The 13,421-nt window shown below is 45.0% G+C and overlaps 1 protein-coding gene across 1 annotated transcript in view; it reads right to left on the reverse strand.

Moving 5' to 3' along the window:
* LOC140387770 (uncharacterized) overlaps window positions 1-9,126 on the reverse strand; it is a 50,988-nt gene extending 41,862 nt beyond the window's left edge. The window contains exon 1 of the mRNA XM_072471322.1: window positions 8,983-9,126. The gene's annotated coding sequence lies outside the window, so the exon portion shown is untranslated. The remainder of the gene's footprint in view (window positions 1-8,982) is intronic.
* Between the last annotated feature and the right edge of the window lie 4,295 nt (window positions 9,127-13,421).

Here is a 13,421-nt window from a genome sequence, read left to right on the forward strand (position 1 = left end):
TGGGAGAGCATTTCGGTGACAGTGACCACAACTCCTTGACCTTTACCATCGTCATGGAGAGGGATAGGAACACACAGTATGGGAAGGTATTTAATTGGGGGAGGGGAAATTATACTGCTATTAGACAGCGGCTGAGGAGCATAAAATGGGAGCAATTGCTCTTGGGGAAAAGCACAGTAGTAATGTGGGGATTGTTTAAGGAGCACGTGCTGCGAGTGGTGAATTGTTTTGTCCCACTGAGACGAGGAAGGAATGGTAAGGTGAAGGAGCCTTGGATGACAAGAGAAGTGGAGCTTCTAGTCAAGAGGAAGAAGGAAGCTTACGTAAGGTTGAAGAAGCAAGGATCTGACTCGGCTCTAGAGGGTGGCACGGTAGCCAGGAAGGAACTCAAAAATGGACTGAGGAGAGCTAGAAGGGGGCATGTAAAAGCCCTGGCGGGAAGGATTAGGGAAAACCCCTAAGGCGTTCTACACTTCTGTGAGAAATAAGAGGATGATCAGAGTGAGTAGGGCCGATCAGGGGTAGTGGAGGGAACTTGTGCCTAGAGTTTGAAGAGATGGGGGAGGCCCTAAATGAATACTTTGCTTCAGTATTCACTAGAGAGTGGGACCTTGTTGCCGTTGAGAACAGTGTGAACCAGGTTAATAGACTCAAACAGGTTGATATTAAGAAGGAGGATCTGCTGTAGATTTTGAAAAGCATCAGGATAGATAAGTCCCCTGGGCCTGACGGGATATACCCAAGGTTACTACGGGAAGCGTGGGAGGAGATTGCTGCGCCGTTGGCGATGATCTTTGCGTCCTCACTCTTCGCTGGAGTAGTACCGGATGATTGGAGGGAGGCGAATGTTGTTCCTCTATTCAAGAAAGGGAATAGGGAAATCCCGGGGAATTACAGACCCACCAGTCTTGCGTCTGTGGTGAGCAAAATATTAGAAAAGATTCTGAGAGATAGGATTTGTGATTATTTAGAAAAACATAGTTTGATTAAAGATAGTCAGCATGGCTTTGTGAGGGGCAGGTCATGCCTCACATGCCTCATTGAATTCTTTGAGGATGTGACGAGACACATTGATGAAGGTCGGGCAGTGGATGTGGTGTATATGGATTTCAGTACGGCATTTGATAAGGTTCCCCTTGGAAGGCTCATTCAGAAAGTTAGGGGGCATGGGATACAGGGAAATTTGGCTGTCTGGATATAGAATTGGGTGGCTGAAAGAAGACAGTGAGTGGTAGTAGATGGAACTACCAGTGGTGACCAGTGGTGTCCCACAAGGATCTGTTCTGGGACCTCTGATCTTTGTGGTTTTCATAAATTACTTGGATGAGGAAGTGGAAGGGTGGGTTAGTAAGTTTGCCGATGACACAAAGGTTGGTGGAGTTGTAGATAGTGTTGAGGGTTGTTGCCGGTTATAACAGGACATTGACAGGATGCAGAGCTGGGCTGAGAAGTGGCAGATGGAGTTCAACCTTGATAAATATGAAGTGATTCATATTGGAAGGTCGAATTTGAATGCTGAATACAGGGTTAAAGGCAAGATTCTTGGAAGTATGGAGGAACAGAGGGATCTTGGGATCCACGTACATAGATCCCTCAAAATTGCCACCCAGGTTGATCGGGTTGTTAAGAAGGCGTATGGTGTGTTGGCTTGCATTAACAGGGAGATTGAGTTTAAGAGCCGTGAGGTTTTGCTGCAGCTTTATAAAACTCTAGTTAGACCACACTTGGAATATTGTGTCCAGTTCTGGTCGCCTCATTATAGGAAGGAGGTGGTACAGAGGAGATTTACCAGGATGCTGTCTGGACTGGAAGGCATGTCTTATGAAGAAAGGTTGAGGGAGCAAGAAGGCAGAGAGGTGACTTGATAGAGGTGTACAAGGTGATGAGAGGTATGGATAGAATGGATAGCCAGAGACTTTTCCCCAGGGTGGAAATGGCTGTCAAGAGGGGACATCATTTTAAGGTGATTGGAGGAAGGTATAGGGGAGATGTCAGAGGTAGGTTCTTTACACAGAGTGGTGGGTGTGTGGAATGCACTGCCACAGAGGTGGTGGAGTCAGAGTCATTGGGAACATTTAAGCGACTCTTAGACAGGCACATTGACAGCAGTAAATTGAGAGGTTGTAGGTTAGGTTGATCTTGGATTAGGATAAATGGTCGGCACAACATCGTGGGTTGAAGGGCCTGTACTGTGCTATGTTCTATATATAAAACACTAAGCGAGAATTTATTATCAATTACAAACATGAAAAAAACACACAACAGGGACAGTAATCTATGTATATAACTCTTAATGAATCCCCCTTAGCTGTTCCAATCCAATACAAAATCCAATAAAACCAAAACTCCTTTCAAGGGCGTGGCCCAGCACATTGTAATCTCACTTGAATGGGACTGGTCCTTTCCCTGAGATTCTGATCCAGCTCCAACCAGCAGATTCAAAACTCCTTCCAGAAAGCAACTATATCTGTAAAGTTACCAAGGCAGTTTGCCACACCCAATGTGCTTTTAGTTCACTGGAACAGCTTTAAAGTAAAACAGAGAAAACAGGAAAACTTCCTGCAGCTTAACACAATGCTTCTTCTTCTGTAGTACAAACGAACAAACCCAAAATGAAACCAAAACAATGAACCTCCTCTCACCTGACAGTCACAGCCCAGCTCCACCCACAAATGACATCACTGACACTGTGCTACAAGCCATGTCGTAAAACAAAACCTTTCTGAAAGGGACACTCACATGACTGTACCCACTTCATTTAAAACCCTAGGATGTGGGCAATCAGGTCCAAGTGATCTGTCTGCCTTTTTTCCCATTTGTTTTCCCAGTGCCTTTTCTCCAGAGATTCTGATTGTTTGCACCTCCTCCCACCCTTTTGGTTTGTGATTTTCTACTCTTGTTACAAGCCCCTGGGCTAGGATGTGGTCAATTCCAGCCCACTTGACCTACAGTCTCGACACAATTGAATTAATCAATAGTTCTTAGAAATATACCCATAGTATTTGGCCCTTGGCTGCCCAATAATTACAGTCACCAGGTGTGTAAATTTAAGCACAATTACTTATTATTTATAACAAGAACTATAATGAAATATGCCGCAATTACAATTGGTTAATCATTATCTAATTCCTAATCCCCCACTTTAACTTGCCCCCACCCTTTACACACACATACAATACAGAAAAACAAAAAGGGGAGGAGGGGGATGAAAATCACAAGTAAAAGGAAAAATATATTTTTATTCAGATGGTTGTCTTTACAAAGACCTTCCTTCAAAGTAAGCTTTCTGATCCAGGTTTATGTTTGCAGCCTGTAATGGTTTTTACTATAGACTCATTCAGTTTCAGAAATACAGCAACTCACAGACTTTCTGGAGAAAGAGAGACAGAAGAAGGACAAGTCCTTCCCCTGAGAGTCTAGGATTCAAACTAAGCTCTTTGGGTCTCTGAAAATTATTCCAGTCAAATAGGATCCAACACCACCTTTTACCAGGCAGAATACGGCCTTTTGGCCTATTCATTGGCCACCAGCCAACCAATCGAACTGAAACCCACCCCACCTCTCAGGTGCCGAAAAGTCTGAGTTCTCCTGTTCGAAAGACCAGCACCATATAATATGTTGCAACGTTTTAAATTCCTCATTCTCTCTGCTGCTTCACTTAAAGACATATGTCCATTAAGCATCCCTGGATCAAAACGGCAAAACTAGAGAAGGGGAAATAAGGGGATCACCAGGAAGGATCCTTACACTATTCTTAGAATGATTTTCTCTCTTTTACTGCAAAGACAGATGCAAAATACATCTTTTTAAAAAAAAAAAATTTAGAGTACCCAATTCATTTTTTCCAATTAAAGGGCAATTTAGCGAGTCCAATCCACCTGCACTGCACATCTTTTGTGGTTGTGGGGGTGAAACCCACGCAAACACAGGGAGAATGTGCAAACTCCCCACGGGCATTGACCCAGAGCCGGGATCAAACCTGGGACCTCAGCACAGTGAGGCAGCAGGGCTAACCCACTGCGCCCCCGTGCTGCCCTGCAAAATACATCTTTAAAGGCTCTGTCAATTCATGGGCAGCATTGTGGCACAGTGGTTACACTGCTGCCTCACAGCACCGAGGACCCGGATTCGATCCTAGACCTGGGTCACTGTCTGCGTGGAGTTTGCACAGTCTCCCTGTGCCTGCGTGGGTTTCACCCCCCCCATAACTGAGAATAGGTAGATTGGCCACACTAAATTCCCCCTAATTGGAAAACGTTTTTTGAAAAAGCTCTGCCATTTCTTTGTTTCCTCATTATTAATTCCAAGTCTCACCCTCTCAGGGAACAACACTTTTTAAAATTCATTTACAGGATGTGGGCATTACTGGCTTGGCAAGAATTTATTGTCCATCCCTAGTTGCCTTGAGAAGACATTGGTGAGCTGCCTTCTTGAACCACTGTAGTCCCTAGGTGTAGATACACCCATAGTGCTACTAGGGAGCTATTCCAGGATTTTGACCCAGCTCCATTGAAGAAACGGCAATATATTTCCAAGTCAAGATGTGTGTGACTTGGAGGTGAACCTCCATGTAATTGTGTTCCCAGGTATCTGCTGCCCTTGTCCTTCTAGATGGTAGTGGTTGGGGTTTGGAGAGTGCTGTCTAAGGAATCTTGATGGGTTCCTGCAGCGCATCTTGTAGATGGGTACACACTGCTTCTACTGTTTGTCAGTAATGGAGGGATTGAATGTTTGTGGAAGAGGTAGCAATCAAGTGGGGAGCTTTGTCCTAGATGGTGCTGAGCTTCCCGAGTGTTGTTGAAGCTGCTTATCCAGGCAAGTGGAGAGTATTCCATCACACTCCTGACTAGTGTCTTATAAATGGTGGACAGGCTTTGGGGAGTCAGGAAGTGAGTCGCTCACCACAGGATTCCTAGTCTTTGACATTGGAATGGATTTGTTTTATTGTCACATGTACAGAGATACAGTGAAAAATATTGTTCTGCGAACAGTCCGGACAGATCATTCCATACATGAGAAAAAACATAAGACATACATAATGTAAATACATAGGCACAAGCAACAGGTGAGCATACAGAGTGTATTATGACTCAGTAGAGAATATGTGTGAAGAGATCAGATCAGTTGATAAGAGGGTCATTCAGGACTCTGGTAACAGTGAGGAAGAAGCTGTTTTTGAACTTGTTGGTGCGTGTTCTCAGACTTTTGTATCTCCTGCCCAATGGAAGAAGTTGGAAGAGTGAATAACCTGAGTGGGAGGGGTCTTTGATTATGCTGCCCACTTTCCCAAGGCAGCAGGTGTTGTAGACAGAGTCAATGGATGGGAGGCGGATTTGCGTGATAGACTGGGCTGTGTTCACGACTCTGTAGTTTCTTATGGTCTTGGGCCAAGCAGTTGTCATACCAGGCTGTGGTTCAGCCAGATAGAATGATTTCAATGGTGTATCTGTAAAAATTGGTTAGATTCAATGTGGACAGACTGAAATCCCTTAGTTTCCTGAGGAAGTATAGGCGCTGTTGCGCTTTCTTGGTGGTAGCGTCGACGTGGGTGGACCAAGGCAGATTTTTGGAATTAGAAACTGCTAACCATCTCCATCTCGGCCCCGTTGATGCTGACAGGGGTATGTACAGTACATTGCTTTCTGAAGCCAATGACCAGCTCTTTAGTTTTGCTGGCATTGAGGGATAGACTGTTGTCGCTGGACCACTCCACTAGGTTCTCAATCTCCCTCCTGTATTCTGACTCGTCATGATTTCTATGGTGCATCTGTAAAAATTGGTTAGATTCAATGTGGTCAGACTGAAATCCCTTAGTTTCCTGAGGAAGTATAGGCGCTATTGTGCTTTCTTAGTCGTAGCATTGATTTGGGTGGACCAGGACAGATTGTTGGTGCTGTGCACACCTAGGAATTTGACGCTGTCAAGCATCTCCACCCCAGCACCATTGATGCAGATAGAGGTGTGTATGACACTTCGCTTCCTGAAGTAATTGACCAGCTGCTTAATTTTGCTGACATTGAGAGAAAGGTTGTTGTTATTGCACCACATGCCTAGGTTCTCTATCTCCCACCTGTACTCTGACTCATCATTGTTCAAGATCCTACACACTACGGTCGTACCATCACCAAACTTGTTCATGGAATTGGAGCCAAATTTTGCCACACAGTCGTGTGTTAGGTGGATTAGGTTAGGTGGATTGGCTATGCTAAATTGCCCTTCGTGTCCAAAAAAGGTTAGATGGGGTTACTGGTTTACGGGGATACAGAGGAGGTGTGGGTTTAGGTAGGGTGCTCTTTCCAAGGGCCAATGCAGACTCGAATGGCTGAATGGCCTTCTTCTGCACTGTAAATTCTATGATTCTATGAATGTGTACAGGGAGTATCGTAGGGGGCTAAGTCCGCAACCTTGTGGGGCCCCGGTATTGAGAACTATAGGTGCTATTGCTATTGTGGCTCCAGTAGTTATATGACTAGTTCAGTTTCTGGCCTGTGGTGACCCCCAGGATGCTAGTGTGGGATTCAGTGATGTTAATGCCATTGAATGTCATGGGGAGATGATTATATAATCTCTTGTTGGAAATGGTCATTGCCTGGCACTTGTGTGGCTTGAATGTTAGAAGCCACTTGCCAGCCCAAGCATGGATATTGTCCAGGTCCTGCTGTATTTGGACATAAACTGCTTCATTATCTGAGTTGTGACTGGTGCTGAACATTGTGCAGTCATCAGCGAATATATTATCTTATAATATAATTCTGACCTTATGATGGAAGGGAGATCATTGATGAAACAGTTGAAGATGGTTGGGCCTGGGACTCTGCCCTGAGAAACTCCTGCAATGATATCCTGGAGCTGAGATGATAGGCTTCCAACCACCACAACCATCTTCCTTTATGCCAGGTATGACTCCAACCAGCGGAGGGTTTTCCCCTCAGATTCGCATTGACTCCAGTTCAGCTAGGGCTCATTGATGCCATACTTGATCAAATTCTGTCTTGATGTCTAGGGCAATCACTCTCACTTTACCTCTGGAGTTCAGCTCTTTTGTCCATGTTTGAACCAATGAGGTCAGGAGCTGAGTGGCCCTGGCGGAACCCAAACTGAGCGTCCGTGAACAGGTTATTGTTGAGAAAACGCCACTTGACAGCACTGTTGTTGACCCCTTCCATCACTTTACTGATGATCGAGAGGTAGCGATGAGGTGGTGATTGGCCAGATTGCATTTGCCCTGCTTCTTGTGTACAGGGCTTACCTGGGGCATTGTCCACATTGCTGGGTAGATCCCAGTGTTGTAGCTGTACTTACTTTAGCCACTCTCTTCCATTTCATATATCTGTGGATGTTTTTGCTGTTTTTTACATTTCTTGCTAGTTTTCACTCATACTCAAATTTCTCTATTATTTGTGGTCAAACTTTGCTGGTTTCTATTTTTTTGCAATTGTCTGGCCTACCACTAACCTTTGCAGCATTATACATTATACTTAACTTCTTTGGTTATCGTCGAATGGTATATCCTTCTCATAGCATCTTTCTTCCTCAATTGAATATTTCTATTTTAAGTGATGAAATATCTCCTGTATTGTCAGCCATTGCTTCTCTATCATTTTACTTTTAACTTATTCCCCACTCTGACTTCACACCTTTGTAATTGCCTTTATTTAAGATAATGGACAAGAAGACAAAGCTGACCAAAGTAATTATTATTTACTTTTTTTTTGAGAAAAGAGGGGGAAACTTCCCCTGGGTTTGGGAGGGGGGGGGGGCGGAGACTAGCGGAAAATCCCATCGGCACAACTCCCTTACGTAATGATATTCACTTGCCGCCCAACCGCTGGAATTGGTAAACCTTCAATGGATACAGGCAGGGATTCAACCTAATGTTGGCCTCAATCAAGAGCCTTTTTCTGGCATTGTCCCAGTGTCCCAGCTGCTGTGCCGGGAACTCGGCAACGCTCCCTTGCGGGTGGTTGCAGTGCCATCAGCCTTGAATGAAATGCTGGATTCGGGGAGCTGCAACGGTTCATGGAAATCCAATCGCAGCTGCGGCATCCCCCCCTTCACTGAAAGGAGTCTGATTGTTAAGACTGGTTTGGGAAGCTATTGTGAGCCCCTCAATTTTGAAGTGGCCCTGAGAGTTCCCTCGGGCCCACATTGCTCCTAACCTTTCCCATTTTCCTGGCGCAATTGGAAACAGCTTTCTGGTCATTTACCCCTTGCAAGTTCATTTTCATATTCCTTCTGTTATGTTACCCCTTGCCTCATCCTTGTTCATGGCTGTTTTTCTTGTGGTAAGTAGCTCTCGTCCCTTCAGAGTATAAATTAGTTCTATTTCACATTAAATTATTTTTAAAAAAACATCTTTGCGGATTTCGTCAAAGATCGTGAAGACCTCGAACTCCTGGAAATGAGACATGGGGGTGCCTCCTGCATTCAGAGTTAGATCCAGCTGTTGGATTTGAAGGATTGGACAGGAAAATGGAATAAGCTGATGTTATCGATAGGTTCTCAGGAGATTCTCAGCTCAGAGTGCCACCCTCTCCAATTATACTTTGAAATCGTTCAACAATGTTTTTGCCTTCAGTTGAAAACGACTACTTGACGTTGATCTTACAGCGAACACTCAGGGTGCATTTACACGGGACCGGTATGTATGAGCGACTTTCAAGTTGTTGGCATGATATTAAGATAATTTATCAAAGTTGTTTAATAGATTGGCAGCGGCATCTAATACCAGGCTCAATCTTTGAGAAACGATAGATTATTTACAAAATGATCAAGGTATTTAGACATAGATATTAAGCAGCCAGGTTACAATCTGTCTTTCTCTGCATTCACTAGATTATTGAATTTATGCATGGTGTTTAACCCAACATTAAATAAACAATTGTTATACGTACCTTCAAGTTTTTGCATGGAATGTTTTACTCACGCGTGAGTACAAGGTGTAGAAGCAGAATGAGGTTGTACTTTTCTCTGCCCTCTTACCTGTTATTTTCAGGCAAATCCTATCCATGCAGAGCGACCAATTGCTTATCTCGGTGCTTCGAACACAGTGCTCTTTGACATCGCTTACTTCGTTTGCACTGAAGGTTAATTGAAAGCGAATGTGGAAAGTCAGTTCGGTTTGACTGGTGGACAGGAATGTCTGGAGAATAACCAACCAGCCGTGGCAATGCAGGACTTAGGGGTGAGCGTATCAAAGGCACACGCTGTGGCAGGCGGAGGATCTGCATGCCTCATACACACATCACAGCACATAGCCACACAGCCCATTCCAGCCCGCACGGAATTGTATCGGGATAAGACAGACAGGCAACATCTCGAAACACCACTGACAATGCAGAACTTTTCAGTCGAAGGATTGTCGCTGTTAACCTGCGGATGCGAGGTAGCCAGATCCACTAGCCGCAATAAGATAAACGTCCTTAAACATTTTTCTTGTCATGTTGAGGAAGAAATGTTGACCAGGACACTTGGTTCTGGGATCATTTACCACAAACTGAGAGGCAGATGGACTCTTAGGTTGAACATCTCAGTTCACCAGCACCTCTGACAACACAACATTCCCTCAGCACTGCACTGGAGTGTCAACTGAAGTGGGGCTTCTGACAACTGGGTGAATGTGCTAGTACTGAACTAGTATTGACCCTGAGAGATCACAGTGCCAGGTTAAATAGATATATAAATTGCTAGCAGGCAGAATATGCTGGCAAATAGGTTGACATTGTATTTGACAGATTTCTATGAAAACACACATTATAACAGCCACCAGATTTTTACAGTGATAGCTACCTAGATTTGGGACTGTTAACAGGCGTTTAGATCAAAGAACAAAGAACATTTTGGCACAGGAACAGGCCTTTTGGCCCATCAAGCCTGCACTGATTCAGATTCCTTATTTAGACCTACTACTTATTGCCCAAACAATCTGTATCCCTCCATTCCCCGCTCGTCCATGTGTCTATCAAGATACATCTTAAGTGTTGCTATCGTGCCTGCCTCCACCAGGCACCGTTCCAGGCACCCACTACCCTCCGCGTGAAAAATGTTGCTCGCACATCTCCCCTAAACTTTCCCCCTCTCACCTTGAAGCTGTGCCCCCTTGTAATTGAGTCTTTCCATGCTGGGAAAAAGCTTCTGACTACTCACCCTGTCTATACTTCTCGTAATTTTGTAGACCTCAATAAGGTCTCCCCTCAGCCTCCGTCTTTCCAACGAAAACAATCCAAGTTTATTCAACCTCATCCCATAGCGAACACCCTCCAGACCAGGCAAAATCCTGGTAAACCTTCTTTGCACTCTCTCCAAAGCATCCACGTCCTTCTGGTAGTGTGGCGACCAGAACTGCACACAATATTCCAAATGTGGCCTAACTAAAGTTTTATACAACTTATAATTTAATTTTATACAATTTATAATTGAATTGTCATGAATTTCAAACCACAGTGCCAAACAATATGGACAGAATGTTCCCAGCCCAGTAGAGGTGAGTTCAGATGGGAAACTTGCTCAAATTGATGTCAGACTTGGATCCAAACATGATCCCATCCTCTTCTAGCTTTCCCTAGGGCGGGGTTGAAAGAGGTTGGGGAACCGCCTTTGGTCTGTCGGGTGAATAACGAAGGAGTAGTTGAGGTTGTTCAGAAGTCAACTATGAACTACCTAAATCCCGAAGCCTGGATTTCCCAGCCAAGGAAAGTGTTTCCCGAGGTGTCAACAACTCACCAGAGTTACCAAGACGATTGCTTATAGAGGATTAAATATCTTGACATTTCTGAGCATCAATGCTTCAAAAGGTTTAAGTTCTCCCCACAGGTCACTGCTGATATCTGTAGCCTCCTCAAACAAGATCTCCTTTCCAGTGGAGCAGGTGGGCAGGTATTGCCAATGCCCAACAAGTCACTGAAGAATAGCTCCCAATACTCTCACTGGGTCTCTACCTCTTACCAAGTTGTGTACTCTGTCTGCAAGGAGAGAAAGCAAAGGGGTGTGAGCATCATTAATGGTTTTTGTGAAGAGGGATAAGGACATCATTAATGGAGGGTGACTCTGAGGCATTAGCACAAGGGTGCAATAGGTCGAAGTGAAGGTAAATGTTAGCTGGCCAGCTAGGTACATTAGATGTCTGCAGGAAGAGGAGTGAGAGGATCTGCAAGGTATGTTGACCTTTAGGAGTGCTGTGTGGGAGAATACTGGGCAATTCAGAGTATGGGGATTGACACCTGAAAATGTTATGTCACTCACTTGTCACACCCTGCTGAGATCCTCGATCCTCTTTGGTGCACCTTCTCCAAATTGGAGGGAGCACATTCCTGTTGCTGACTTTCTTAACCACTTCCATCCACAGCTGCTTGTTTGGAGAGTTTGTCCTTTTCCTCTCGTTTTTGAGTGAGTTCACCACACTGTAGCCACTCAAAACCAGGAGCAAGACCTCCAAGTATGGGTGAGAGACCTGGGGAGCAGCTTTCCTAAGTCTCCTCTCCATTCCTGTGGTTGCTACAACCTCAAAAACCCAAGTGTTTGTGAGCCTTTGCAACCATTGGCCCCTTTAATTAGAAATTCTTCCTTTGACAGAATAGATTGGTCGTTCTGCCTGCTTTTCCTAATTAGTCAGGGAGTCCTGACAAGGGACAACAATTGGTTTGCTCTCGTAAAGAACAACAGCTTGTTTGGAGAGGCAGATTCTAAACCTGAAAATCATCCCACCATTCCGGCAGGGACTAAGGTGAAATGATTTTGACCCAAGTCGGCTATCATTGCAACAGGATGGCAAAAGTGAGTAAAGTAGGGAAGGAGTGAGGTGACTGCTCAGAAATATGGGGCACGATTTCACTGACGCTGAAATCGGGAAAGGCAATTGGGCGGAGAATTGGTTCCAACGGCAAAATCGCGGCAGATGCCTATTTGATGCCAAATCGCGATTCTTTGTCACCTTGACAGCGGCGTCAATACGTACCAGAATGCAAGTACAGTAGACACCGCTTGCATGTCATTAGAGGTCCCCGACCTGGTATTTTCCAGGGCCTCCGCGATTCTCTGCCTCCGATGGGCCGAGTTCTCGACGGCGTGGTTCACTTGTGCTTTTAAAAATCATGAAACTGGCATGACGGCAGCTGAGGGGGTGAGAGGGGTACGGAAAGTGTCCAACATGGCCATCATGTGCTGTCAGTTGTGCCACTGGCCAGGGAGCTTCTGCCAGTGCTAGGAGGAGTAGCGGGAGATGGGCTGTGGGGTCAAGCACAGAACACCATTGCCGTAGCCAGCAAGGCAACCATGCAGTTGTGCGCGCCGCTGACTGCCCACTTTGAACTTAGTGCTGCGGGTCGTATAGGTGTCCCACCAGGCCACCCCCTGGGTGCCCTCTGGCCCCATCTGACCCATCAGCTGTATGGGCATGCTCCAGTGCAACCAGTGCCATCTCATTGGCTGGGATGAGTGTGTATGTGGATTGTAACGTATATGTGCGGCTGAAGCTTGTCAGCCTACTGAGTGTCAATCACGGACCCGCCGAATCCTGCACCACTTTTCATTGCAATCGATTGTGTTCCACACGGCGCCAGTGCTAGCCCCTCCAGCATAGCAAAATCAGTCCAGGTGTGGCGCCAGTTTTGCTGTTGTGAAAGTCCATGAATCCTGCATTGGCGTCAACACTTAGTCTCAGAAACAGAGAATCCCACCCATGAGATTTGCACTGTACAGTGAGATGCTCTATACAAATTTGGGTTAATATATATTGTTGGGTCAGAATTAAAGGAGATTATGCTGCATCTAGCCCATGTTGTTCCTAGCTGGATGCTATAAATGGAAAAACGATCCCATCCTCTGGGACTTAAATGCATCATTTGTCAGGTACAAAAATAGCCACATGCGTTAAGCAAATGCGATAGAGAAAAAGAAAGACTTGCTTTTATATCGTACTTTTCAAAACCACTGGACATTTCAAGGCACTTGACAGCTAATGAAGTACTTTTGAAGTGTAATCACTGTAGTAATGTAGGAAATGTGGCAACCAACAAACAACAATTTGACAATGACCAGATAATCTGTTTACATAATGTTGATTTAAGAATAAAATGAAAGAAAAATAATCAAACTAGATTAAAGGGTCAAATGGTTGAAATTACCCTTTACTGTAATTATATATGGAATGTATTTTGTTATGTTGTCTTTTGTCATTTAATGGTCACCAGCCCAAAGTTAAAATTGACCCTCATTTCAGATTTCCAATTTGTAAAGATGCATTAAGCCCCCTTATATTAGAGACCCAAGCATTTTGGGAAAAGCATTCAAACTGACCAATTACCCCTGGCCACGTCAGTGCCCGGCACCGTAGGGGCCTCTGGCTCTGGCGCTCGTCCCTGCTGCCAGGGGTACCGATGGCTGGTGCTACCCATGCCAGAGGTACGCCCCACGGCCACGTCCGG

This window comes from Scyliorhinus torazame, chromosome 1, assembly GCF_047496885.1.
Source record: "Scyliorhinus torazame isolate Kashiwa2021f chromosome 1, sScyTor2.1, whole genome shotgun sequence".
Lineage (NCBI taxonomy): Eukaryota > Metazoa > Chordata > Chondrichthyes > Carcharhiniformes > Scyliorhinidae > Scyliorhinus > Scyliorhinus torazame.